The following is a 13,574-nucleotide window of genomic DNA, read 5'->3' as shown; positions in this document are numbered from 1 at the left end:
GCATCACGTTGTTCTTCTAAAAGTACACGTAAAAGTATAGAGGCAATTTCATGGCAGGTCTAAACCTCATGGGCTTACATAGAGCAAAACCATTCATCCTGTCTACTGGTGTCAATACGCGACTGTTGGCATGTAATGCTTATCAATCAACATCTGCTGTTAGCCCTGTCACTATCTCGGTCTATGCATTTATCATGCCTTGCAATAAATAATTGTTTTGATAGACTTTAACGCATAGCGTAATATCCTTACACTCATGCAGGCAATCGTACATACATGTAGTTATTTTCACCGTAAACATAAGTAATCGTGGCAGCTTATAGGCTATTAGCCAATAACGTACGAATATCAATGATATATCGATATACGCACCGGCACCTTACGCCTAGAATAGCTTAATGCTAGGGTCACGGGCAATACATTAGTCACTGAAGCGCGCATTTCGTTTGCAATTGTTGTTTACAACCGAAAAGTCCCACCATAGTACAGGAAAAAGCAGGTAATCTGCGACTATGTATTTATTTCCATCACATTGACTGTAGAGTAACCATGTTTCTACAAAGCTCAAATAAAAAACACTTAGCCTACATAACTGATTTATGCAACTCTTGCTTAAAAACCCATGGGTGGATATGGAGAATTTACGTTATGTGTAACTAAAAACTAACACAAATCCACACACGACATCAGTGTTGAATGTGCTTTGTCATTTTAATCTATTTTGACTATATTATTCAGTTTACACACTTTTGCTTAGCTTGTGGGAACTGAATTGATCATTACTGGTTCAAGTACTAGAGAAGGTTGTTGTATGGAAATACTGTGAAAACAAGATACCGATAGGGAATGTAGCCAGACCACAGGATAAGCATATAATACGTTCAAGCAGCAAGACGCCAAAGGACATTAAAAGATTCGATAATTAGAAAATGTCAATTGAAAATTATGAACTTCAGAATTGGAAGAAATCAATCATAGAAATTGCGTCAACACTAGATAGAGAACATGCCAAAGAGAAACCGAAGCAGTTAGACCTACCAACAACTATCATCAAAAGGCCACCATAAAAACATTAGAGACGAGTCAAATGAGTCACATATAGATCTGCCACTTCTGTCAAACATGACCTAGATACCAGGAGTAAGTCACGAGCTCCACCCTACATGTCAACATCACATGCACCAGCTGAAGACTTAGGCAAACAAGATATCTTCACACGCCTGACAGAAAGCATCGAACCTTAACACTCTACCTACACCCACAGGCTAACCATCCTACATGCCAGACATCTATAAAAGAGAACAGCTCCAATGACTCAGCACCTCCTCTATCCCCATCTCTATCTCCGGCTCTAGCTTGAGTTCTGGCTCTCTCTCTTCCCGAGGGCCCCATTGGACGCTTTCCCATCTGCCTGCTGAGGAGCCTTTCTCTTTTCTCTACCAATGGAGCCTCCTTCTCCTCCACCAGCTGAGCCTCCTCTACGCCACTATCTCAACTGTCGACACTCTCTACCTATGACCTCTCACGACTCTCGTTTGACTATCGAAACTCGCAGCCGCATGGACCGAGCCAAGCAAACACAGACGACCGTTCGAGTAAGGATGTAATTTTTATTAGCTCTTCTAATTGTTTTGTCATTAATGTTATTGTTTTAGAATTTTGTTAGTTGTGTATTTTAATTGTTTGACTTATAGAATAAAGAAGTAACTTGTACTGGTAAATATCAGCATTACTTACGATAGCTTAACACCTTCACTATACCTGAACCAGTAATAATCAAATTAGCACCCACAAGCTAAGTAAAAGTGCACAAACTAAACATAGTCAAAATAGAATAATATGACAAGCAAATTCAACACTGATGTTGTGTGTGGATTCAGATTAGTTATGCATAACATAATTTCTCCACAACCACACATAAAAAGGTGTTAAGCTATTGTAAGTGCCAAGTTATGGCTAGATTAATTGGTTCAAAGTGTATGATTATATTTTATAGGCCTAGTATAAAAACAATGGCTGCTGGAAAAATACGTTTTTCGACCGAAAATCCTCGAAACTAAACGAAATGACATAACATCACTCTTTCTTTAAACAAAAAAGAAATCAAGCAGAAAAGCTAAGCAAGTATGAGTATTAAACATATGAAACCTACGTAGCAAAAAATTAAAGCCAGACATGACTATTTATATAACACTCAATAAACTAACCAAGTTGGGGGTACGAAAAACTATATGAGTACTAGTAGGTACTAGTAGTACTAAATGATTACTAGTACTAAACAGAAACAACGACGAAATAACTAAAAGGATGATTATTGAAACTACCAGTTAGAAATCAAAATCAAACTAAAACCTTTTGACAGGTTTATGTTTGGAAGAATTTAGTCTTTAAACCTAAGCAGCTTTCCCACAATTTTGCCTGACCTAGTTAATGGCACTCATAAATTTGACTCTTAAAACTTTTCAAAGTCTGCACCTAGCGTTGCTTTGCTGGTAGAGGAATTGCCCATAGCTATGTCTCTGTAGGAGAGAGTCGTGTTGGATTTTGAAACAACTTTGGGAGTTGAATGGCATGATTACTTACCACGATCTGGTTTATGGCTTTGCGCTACTTCGCTTTCTCAACTTTGCTCTACTAACCCTTCAGTTGAATCTGGTCGCAACTGCTCTCTATTTCATTTGATCATTATTCCAGTAACATCATTCTCTATGTTGTATGACTGAGTGGATGTATCATGACTTACCAATGTTGCCTTTTCCCACTTACTTTGCAAATATCTTAATCGTACTGGTTGACTAGTCTTTAGCAGTCTTCTCATGGAAAGTTTTGCCATCTTGTTGCATTTTCATCTTTTCTGTTTCGTTTATAAGTTCGGTATGTATGTCTTTCTGATCATATGCTCTAGGGCACGGACATCATCGCTTTATTGGGATCTCATCATAAAGGCTTTTGCTTTGTGAGGATTGTGCAGGGGATAGCAAATCTGTATTAATGGGTGTGTTTTGCAGCATCTGTAGGACATGCAAAATGCATTGTCCATCTTCTGCAGCTTTAATCATTGTTTTCTTCACTGTCTGTATGGCTCCCTCAACCAGTTCATTCAACCTTGAATAACCTTGGGCAAGAAATTTTTGTGAGTGATGTCTATGTGCTTCATGAAAGTTTTGAATTCAGTTGAGTTGTACTGAAGGCCATTATCTGACTGAATTACGCCAACTCGGCCAAAATCTGCTAAATTTTTAGTAAATTCAGTAATTATTGTCTTCGTGGTCAAGTCTTCTGGTTTTGACACATTGACCCATTTCAAATAGTAGTCTATATTTAGTAGACATTGAGTGACTTGTGAGTGAAATATGTCACTGCCTATTATCTGCCAGGGATGATCAGGTATTTCGCTGGAAGTCAAAGGAGCATGGCATTGTGCTGTATCATGTTGCTTGCAAACTAAGCATGAGCTGATGCAGGCTTCAATTTGCATGTTTATGCCAGGCCGAAACAATGCAGGTATTGCGTGTTGCTTGGTTTTTGTGATGCCTTGGAGACTTTGATGTCGCTGACTGATTATTTCAGCTTGTTTGACCTAAAGCACTATTAATCTTTTACCCAAGAACAACAGTTTATTAAACTCAGATATATTAACCTTATGTTGCCAGTCTGGCTTGACTGACTGACCAACCCATGAAACATTTGTGAGCTCTTCCGTAAGCTTGGATAAATAAACTCTGAATCATCAAGTATTGACACAAATAATTTGCACTTCCAACTTCAACTGAGCATATTTGACATTGAGTCTTCACCTGCGAAAGAACAATGTATGACAATTCCTGAGTCTTTAACAACCTTCCTGCGAAATTTCAAAAAGATGTACTCATTAGCATCAACTGATGTACTTAATAACTTACCTGGTCCAATTAAGTATTTCTTTTTTGGTCTCATCATGTGCTATACACTATAACCCAAACAACATTCAGAGTATAGCCTAAGCACCTCGTCGCACATCATGAACATTGCTTATTCCAATGGAGACATCTATAAAACCAACAGGTCCGCTGACTCTTTTTTTGACAGTTAAGGCTCCTAGCTGTAAGAGACTGAAGTACAGGGCAGAAAAACATATAAACTTAATATAATTGAAGCTAAAATAAATTGACAGATGTTATTTGTTGCTGATCTGGTGTATGCTGACTGCTACAATGTTTCAACAGTCCTAATTCTGGCTGCCTCCTGTTATATTGTTGATATCCCTCTCCTTGTGCTTGACACTCTGTAGAGTTGCTGACTTCGTTGAATACCTGTTAGTATTTGTTGTAGCCAGTTACTCTCTTTTATATTAAGTGGTGTTGATAACTAATATCCATTATTTAGTTGGAATTTTATGTTTTCATTCCTAAGCTCTTCATTACAATGGCCAGATAATTCCCAATCCAATTGATGTCCCATACATTCACATCGCATCAGCTGTGATGGTTGGACAAATCCCATACTTGATATTTCCGGCAGCATAGCAATTGCTCTAGGTTTTCATATTTGCTGATTGGTCAAATATCGTTTTAAACCCTGACACATATTAGCCGTCAGGTGAAGCCAGACCCTAGCTTAAATATTCATGCCGAATCCGTCCTAATAATCTGCCATTTATTGGTTGCTTTGTGCGTAGCCCTCGGTCTTTATCAGTTTTTCCCAGCAGTGATCCTCATCTCAGTTCAATAACATTGGTTACACGCCTCTGTGTCATGTTTTTGGTTTTTCCGCTGAGTACATTTTGTGTGGCGGTCTCTTAATGCAGTGTCTCGTCGCGGCTAGTTAGTAGCTAGTCTTATTGTGCGACAGTTATTGGATGGCTTTCCATCGTTTGGCAAATTTGTCCCAGTTTGAGGAATGTCAATTATCCCTCTATCAGTTGTGATCTAGTCACCCCGGGGTTCATAATCATATTTTCGTAGGTTTCTATAGTTATATACTCGTGCAATGGTCACCATGGTGCTGGAGTTGAATCATTTCATCTTAACAGTATTTAGCTGGATTGCATACTGGCTTGTTTGTCCTTTCATGTAAGTTGCCTATAATCATTCGGAATCCGTATATTCATAGTCACTTTTAAATATCTAGCCTTGTATATGCCATAGCATCAAGCTGTAAAGTACATGTATATATGTATATGTAAAGTTATTAGAAGGTCATTCGGGAAATATATTGTGGTTGCTGTATCATTGCGATAGTCAACCATATTGAATATAATTATATATATATATATATTTGCTTATTAATTCATGTAAGTTGCTTATAATTATTCGGAATCCGTATATTCATAGTCGTTTATCTAGCTGTATATATGCCATAAGATCAAGCTGTAAAGTACATGTATATATGTATATGTAAATTTACATAATTTACATTAAGTTATTAGAAGGTCATTCAGGAAATATATTGTGGTTGCTGTATCATTGCGATAGTCAACTGTATTGAGTATAATTATTTATATATTTGCTTATTATTTCATGTAAGTTGCTTATAATTATTAAGGATCCAAACATTCTTTTTGTAGGTTTTATGTTATTAAGTTTTTTGATTGTTTTATGTTTTGATATATATATTCATGTTAAGCTGGGCGCTGTAAGCTATTTTTATTCGTACTCTCTCTCATCATCATAAATATAATTTGTCATCCGCTTTTGTTGTACGATCTCGTAGCTCATATCTTCTATTCACTCTATATAGTGGTCATTCTCTCACATTCCAGAATCAGTGTTTTCCTCTATATCTGGTATCTCCTTTGCGTTAGTTCTGTACGATGTACGAGGGTGAAACATTTTCATGTACAAGTTTTAATCGCTTTACTGAAACTCAGCTTGGTTTTGCAAAGGGCTTGATACACGGTACTATGTTTGCTGTGACATCTGTTCGATACAAAGTATGAAACAGGCTCAGGTACTGACTTGAAAGGGCTCGGCTACAATTTTTGCCAATCTCAAGTCTGAATAGGTAGCATCTACCTCCTATTTTGAAAGATATGTCTGTTGCTTGTTGATTGTAATAGTCTACATGTTTTAGTTTGAGAAATTCTTATATTTCTTGCATTCAACAGCCATATAAAAAATATACGCACAAACCACGTGTAAGTTGGTGAAGTCAAGCTACTAGCAGTTTTACACAGAGTATGAATGACAGCCAAAGACACTGAAATATTTAAAAACATTTTTTCCTAGGTGTTATTGACCTCTGACAATCTTTCTTCAGTGTTTCTACCTTGACTTTCTAAAGTCTGAGTGTCTTCTCACTAAATTATTACACAGACTGTTACTTCTATCTCTACAGGATGGTGCTGCCTCGATGTAGAAACAGCGCTAATTTTTTAATTTTCCGATTCGTGAGAGTTTAATCTTCCCCCATCATGACACTCTCTCATACGGTTGAGCTCGGCGACAAAGAAATCATCAAGATAATAGAGGAGTACCTAGCAAATAAACAGGTTGATATTGCCCTCATATGCTTGGAGAGAGAGAGAGTCGGGAATCATTAATGGTATGTCCTGAATATGGTTCTGGTTGAAAGGGATACCTCGTTGTCATAAACCATGTCTAAAACCATTCATAGGCTTGTCTCTCCGTCAGACCTTCCACCAACAAGTTTGCTGAAAACTAAGTTAAAATTCAAGTAATAGTATTCTTTTCTGACCTTCGCGCTATTACAGTGTGGTAATTATATAATAATTGTATGATATTTACATAGTATTATATAATAATTGTATGATAATGACATAATATTATATAATAATTGTATGATAATCGCATAGTATTATATAATAATTATATGATAATTACATAATATTATATAATAATTGTACGATAATTACATTATTTTGTAATAGTCGTATGATAATTGAGTAATATTATGTAATAATTGTATAATAATGTAACTATTATATAATAATTGTATGATAATTGAATAATATTATATAATAGTTGTATGATAATTGAATAATATTATATAATAGTTGTATGATAATTACACAATATTATATAATATATAAATAATATTGTACAATAATTGTATGATAATTACACAATATTATATAATACTTGTATGATAATTACATAATATTGTATAATAATTGTATGCCGTATAATCTTAATGCGGTATGATCAAAGCCCTGTCTGGCTGTCTGAAGAGACAGGTAGATTATGAAAAAAGGATTTCACCAGGTGGGATTTGAACTCACCACATTTAGCTCAGTAGACAGACACTCCAACATCTACACCATTTGACCGTTTTGGCTTATTACACAATAACTAGTACAGTTTTTGGTCTTGTGCACCGTGAGATAACGTAATCACTCATCACTATCGTTTTGTAGGGGAAGACGGGGCACAGTAAGCCAATTTTGGTTTGTTTCTCAAATAAAATATAAGTGACTGCTTGAATTGAGCTTAAACTTGGTCTATAAAAATTTAACATGTTGTTATTATTGTATTTGAATTGTAATGATTCACTTTGGATCAATCGCGAGATTTTATTGTTTTTGCAACATTTTACACCTGGCTCACTTTGCTCCACTACCGAGGCAAGGTGAGCCACCCAATGGGGCAAAGTGAGCCATAGCAATAAATATGTGATTTGATTGCACATAATATATATTTGATATCTTTTAACTGTTTTAAAACATTGAGTGTGACAATTGGCTAACTAAATTTGACTTATGACTAAGACAGAACATGGTGAACTAATTATACATAGTTTATAACATAAAATGTGGGAGCAAGTCGTATGAGCATTATCGTGAAATAATGTAGTAAAAAGTGTGTCGCCTACAGTCTCTATCAGCAGTGTTATTGAGAATAGTTTATCTTACAGTGTAAGCAGATAAATCTACTCTGAATGTAGTTCGATTTCTAACCCTCAGAGTCCCACCAGTGTTTACTGGCTGCCCAAAAAATATAACTATAGATTCAAAGTCAACATCATACACGTCTTCCTCCTCTGGATAAACAAAGCAGTTTCCAGCTTTTCTTATGAAACTGATGGTAACTGAGTTTTCATTACATTTCATGACTCTTCCTGCATAATAAACATTAAAGATTGACTTGCAACAAAATTCACATTACAGTTATTTGCTATCAAAACATTCACCATGTCTTACTCTGCTGTGTTGTAGTTGCAAAATAGGTGGAAATGGATTTACAAACTCTTAAAAGTTCAAAAACGAACAGTTAATCGCGGTCATTACGAGACCGCCATAAATTAGAATCTCTTTCCAAAACGGCTCAAATGGGACGTAGTTGTACCAGATGGCTTCTGTTTACACTTTCACGCAACCTCATTCGTCGAAATATTTTCACAAATATACTTCATGCATTCAATGAAACCATGTCTATTGTCCTCACATGTCTATTTCATCGTCATTGTAATGCCGTCACTTTCAGCACTGATAACTTATAACCTACCGTGAGAATTTATTTAATTTTTTAACCTTAGCTCGAAGGAGTACATATCATTGTCTGGTAAACATGACGAGCCTGTTGGTCACCTGTGATAATCAAAATATGTTGCAAAAATTATTCACGAAGTATGGGTCACATGATCAGATTACGACTAGATGATTAGTTCAAGTCGAAACAAAACTGTAAAGTAGCGATCATCTATATTTGATACGGTCTTTTGATACCAAATAACTGTAATGTGAATTTTGTTGCAAGTCAACCTTAGCCAATTCCGTACCAAACTAAAACATGATTATTGATGTTAATATTGTCCCTAGTAGGAGGTACATCTTTACTTTCATCTTTATCTGGACTTTCTTCATCAGAACACAATAATTATTGGGCTAACTCTTCTTCCTCTGATGAAGAATCTGTTTGCTCTTTTTTCTTAGTTTTTCTTTGTCTTGTTCTTAGTCACAGTTACTTTGGATGTTTTTAGCGTAGATCTAATCCAAGTAGACACATGTTGCTACATTTTAAACACCGGCTCACCTGCTTTCTTGTTTCTTGACCAGCTTGGTGGAATACTCAAGTCATTAGCCATGCTGTATTTGTAAGCTAGTTCACATACTTTTTCAGTAGATAAATCTTAAAATCTGTTGTCTAGATTTTTTAAATGGCTAGCCAACTCTTCTTACTTCTCATGCAACACCTGAGATCCACGAGATCTCTCATTCCTGCGCGAAGAGACGGTCACTTAGACGATGTTGTACAATATTGCAGTAACTTAAACAACTTTTTAGTTAAATGTAAGATTAGCTTGGTTAGATGCCAAGCTCATAGAACATGGTCACAAATAATTTAAATTATATCTATAAATTAAACAGGGTACATAGAACACTTGGGCATCTGCTTGTCCTGTCATGTGGAAAAAATACTTTTTCTGGAATATCCTTGATGTGCACCAAGCGATTAGCTAGCCTTGGATGAGAAAAGAAAATGTGGTGCATTCTTCTCTTGAGGTTGAAAGGTAGTTTTGTCAACCCAGTTTATCGTACATTACAGTGTGAGAAGGAAATTTATCACAAACTCTCTTGTACACCAGAGTACAGGGTTACGATGCATTAGAACGGAACTGCGTCAACGAAGTGCAGTACGCAATAATTTTGCAATACATTACAACTTTCTAATTCACAGTAGACATCCACTGCTACTGTGCTCCTGTTTCACATTGCCCATTGCTATATATTGGGCATTCACTTTTATGAAGCATTACCTGACAACCACCACTTCACGCACGCATGCTCTGAATGCACATTCTTCATAACATGAAACTGCTTGTGTACTGCAACTGCTGATTAGTATGAAGTTGATACTGTGGACCAGCTGACAATCCTGACTTTCCAAGCCTCTATACTGCATTGTGTACCATTTTTCACATACTGTGTTTAGCCAGTTCATGTAGGATACTCCTACTCTCACATCCTTTCATAATAGGAAGTCAGTCTGGCATTATCACAATTCTGATCGATGCAATTGAGGTTTTTGTGTTGTATTCTCTATAACATAATATGTTAAAAACGAAATAGATTTTTGCATTTCAACCATATAGCTAATTGTGATCAATTTGTTTGCCCACTCGTACTCAACTTTGACAGCATTCACATCTCGCCATCGTGCTGTGGTTGTGTCAAAGTCAACTCAATATTTGATTTTGTGATGAGTTTTCACAAAAATTGTGCTTAGGATGTATGTATGGTGTACTACTAACATTCCTACTACACCTTGCACTGCGAAATACACCTTAGCAACACTCTCATAACATCTAGCACTGCACATTGTGCGGAAGGCAACCCAGCCACTGTATCAATACCACTTATCCCACGACCAACCACGAGCGAAGCGATTGTTTGAGAGCTTTATGATAAATGCGTATGTGCACACAACTCACGAAAATTATTTATGAACAGCCGTCGCAAACCTTTGTACCGAAATCTCATCAACAATTTAACCATTTTTCAATGGAGTCGATTAAGTATAATAACGATACAAAACACGTATAAACCTTTTTAAATATATTGCCAAGTCTTTGAAATTTGTAGACAATATCCTAAAACTAACCCATCTGATCGGATTATACATAAATGGACAGATTAATTTAGCCTAAAATCGTCATTAAAACTTTGACAAGCTTTTTTTCATCAAAGTTAAGACCGGACAACGAAACGCCGACAAGGCCGCGCGATAGAGAGTAGAACTATTAAGTCGTGTGCATTTTACGAGAAAAACGTGCACATTTCACCAGTCTATGGCATTGTCCAATTGCTGAAGGTTTCTATAACTAACGTAGAAGTACTGAAAAGTAATAGTTTTTTTGCCGATTTCAAAGTAACTGACATTTTGGACACTTACAATGATTACTTTGGTATTCCAACTGATGTTCGAAGCAGTGGAAGTAAAGGAAATGACAATGATATTTCTCTAACGATTCTTATAAGATTATTACAATATTTAATTATAAAAGTAATTATTCGATTTTATAAGATTTAATTATAAGAATAATCATTCGAATTTACAAGATCGAAGTGTATAGTGACCGATGTTGGGCAGTATGTTACTGTTATTATTTTTTCTAAATAATTTTGTTAAATAGATATTCTAAAAATCTAGATAAATATCACAACTTCTTGATATTGGTTGCTATGACGTTTTGAAATGTAAACAAAATCGTGCATTGGTTTTCTATTATTACTGTATTACTATATTAATAATATTGGTTATTCTAATAATATCAGTGCATTTTACTTCTAATATTGCATTTCTCCTATTGCAGAGGAGAGATATATATAATATTTTCCTTTTATTGTTGTTGTCTGTTGTACATAATAATGCCCAGTACATTACAGCTACCATTGCAGTTATCCTATTGCACTGCAGTGCCATTTGATTGCCAATATTGCATTTCTCAACCATCAGTACCCTTTCTTTTTTCCAATATCATTTTGGTCGTGGGCTGTATGACAGGGAATTTCTAATTATGAAATTCATGTTGAACTTTCATGCGCATACTAGTAGACGTACCACTAGTAAGTTGATTTGTGGGCAAGAAAAGTTGTAACAATACTTCAGTTTATTTAGTTTTCAAGAAATTATCAGAACAAGTTAACCTTTTATGTCCTATGTTTGACTATGTTAGTGTAAATCTTTCGCATAACTAAGGAGGTTGTTTTTATTGTTACTGATTTTTCATCGTCTAGGTGACCATCTCTTTGAACAGGAATGAGATGTCTCATTCACGATTCTTCTGTGTTTTCATGCTTTGAATGGGTTAGGAATTGCCCTACCATTTCATCAATTCGGAGTTGCACTATTTAGATCATTCCAAGATGAGCGATGTATTCCTCAAAATAAAACTTGTTAGAGTTTTTCTAACTTTTTTCATATCAGGGTCACTTTTCAATTCATGAGTAGCCAATCGCCAGATCAAAATAAGAAATTATTTCATCATCTTCATATGAGCAACCCATCATTCGCATGTAAATATTAATATGAAAGTAACAGGTCCAGATGAAATAGTATGGAGAAGCAGTAGAATGTTTTTGTAGCCGATACCCGCATAGCTGTGTGAAGTACGCTGAAATATTTTTTACCTCTACTGGGGAGAGCTTAGCTGAGTATTATCAAATCCGATCCATCAGCAGTCAGCATTTCTGTGATACTGAATAGTACTCCCACCTTCAAGAGACAAATACCCTCACATAAATTTATCGAAGCGAAATGGTCTGGAATAGGTTTGGATTCGTCTGTTCTTGTGATTTGGAGTGGAAGCAACTCCAAATCTATTCAAATCATGGAAACGCTCTGATTCTCAGGTGCTTTGATTCTGCTCTCATATTAATTTGTGATATTTGTAGGTGTTTTCTCAAAAGATGGACTTTTTCTCCGGCAGCTGATTCTTGATGGTCACTGGGATGACGTGCTTGAGTTCCTTCTGCCGCTCCATGGGGTGGAGGGCTTTGACAAAAACGCTGCCTTTACCTCATTTACAAGCATAAATTCCTGGAACTCCTTTGCATAAAGTTGGATCCTGGACCGTTACAGGTATGTTGTCCTGACAGGCCATTACATGTGATAGTATCTGACAGGTCATTACATGTGAGAGTGTCTGACAGGCCATTACATGTGAGAGTATCTGACAGGCCATTACATGTGAGTGTGTCTGACAGGCCATTAAATGTGAGTGTGTCTGACAGGCCATTACATGTGAGAGTGTCTGACAGGCCATTACATGTGAGAGTATCTGACAGGCCATTACATGTGAGAGTGTCTGACAGGCCATTACATGTGAGAGTATCTGACAGGCCATTACACGCGAGTGCGTCTGACAGGCCATTACACGTGAGTGCGTCTGACAGGCCATTACATGTGAGAGTGTCTGACAGGCCATTACATGTGAGAGTGTCTGACAGGACATTACATGTGAGTGTGTCTGACAGGCCATTACATGTGAGAGTGTCTGACAGGCCATTACACGTGGTTGTGTCTGACAGGCCATTACATGTGAGTGTGTCTGACAGGCCATTACATGTGAGTGTATCTGACAGGCCATTACATGTGAGTGTGTCTGACAGGCCATTACATGTGAGTGTGCCTGACAGGCCATTACATGTGAGTGTGCCTGACAGGCCATTACATGTGAGTGTATCTGACAGGCCATTACATGTGAGTGTGTCTGACAGGCCATTACATGTGAGAGTGTCTGACAGGCCATTTCACGTGGGAGTGTCTGACAGGCCATTACACGTGAGTTTGTCTGACAGGCCATTACATGTGAGTGTGTCTGACAGGCCATTACATGTGAGGGTGTCTGACAGGCCATTACATGTGGGAGTGTTTGACAGGCCAATGCATGTGAGTTTGTCTGACACTCACATTACATGTGAGTGTGTTTGACAGGCCATTACATGTGAGAATACATATAATTATAGTTACAACTACACGTGCCATGAAGTTGTCACTCATTGACTCACTGTTTTTTAAAAAACACTTTTAGTTCTGATGCTACTTTGTTTGGATGTTTAGTTTCTTCAGTTTTTGTATTTTCGATTAAACACAGTCTGTTTCTGACATCTGTGATTGGCTAATGTCTTCCTTGGC

Source organism: Watersipora subatra, chromosome 2 (assembly GCF_963576615.1).
Source record: "Watersipora subatra chromosome 2, tzWatSuba1.1, whole genome shotgun sequence".
Lineage (NCBI taxonomy): Eukaryota > Metazoa > Bryozoa > Gymnolaemata > Cheilostomatida > Watersiporidae > Watersipora > Watersipora subatra.
Note: the sequence above shows the minus strand (reverse complement) of the source record.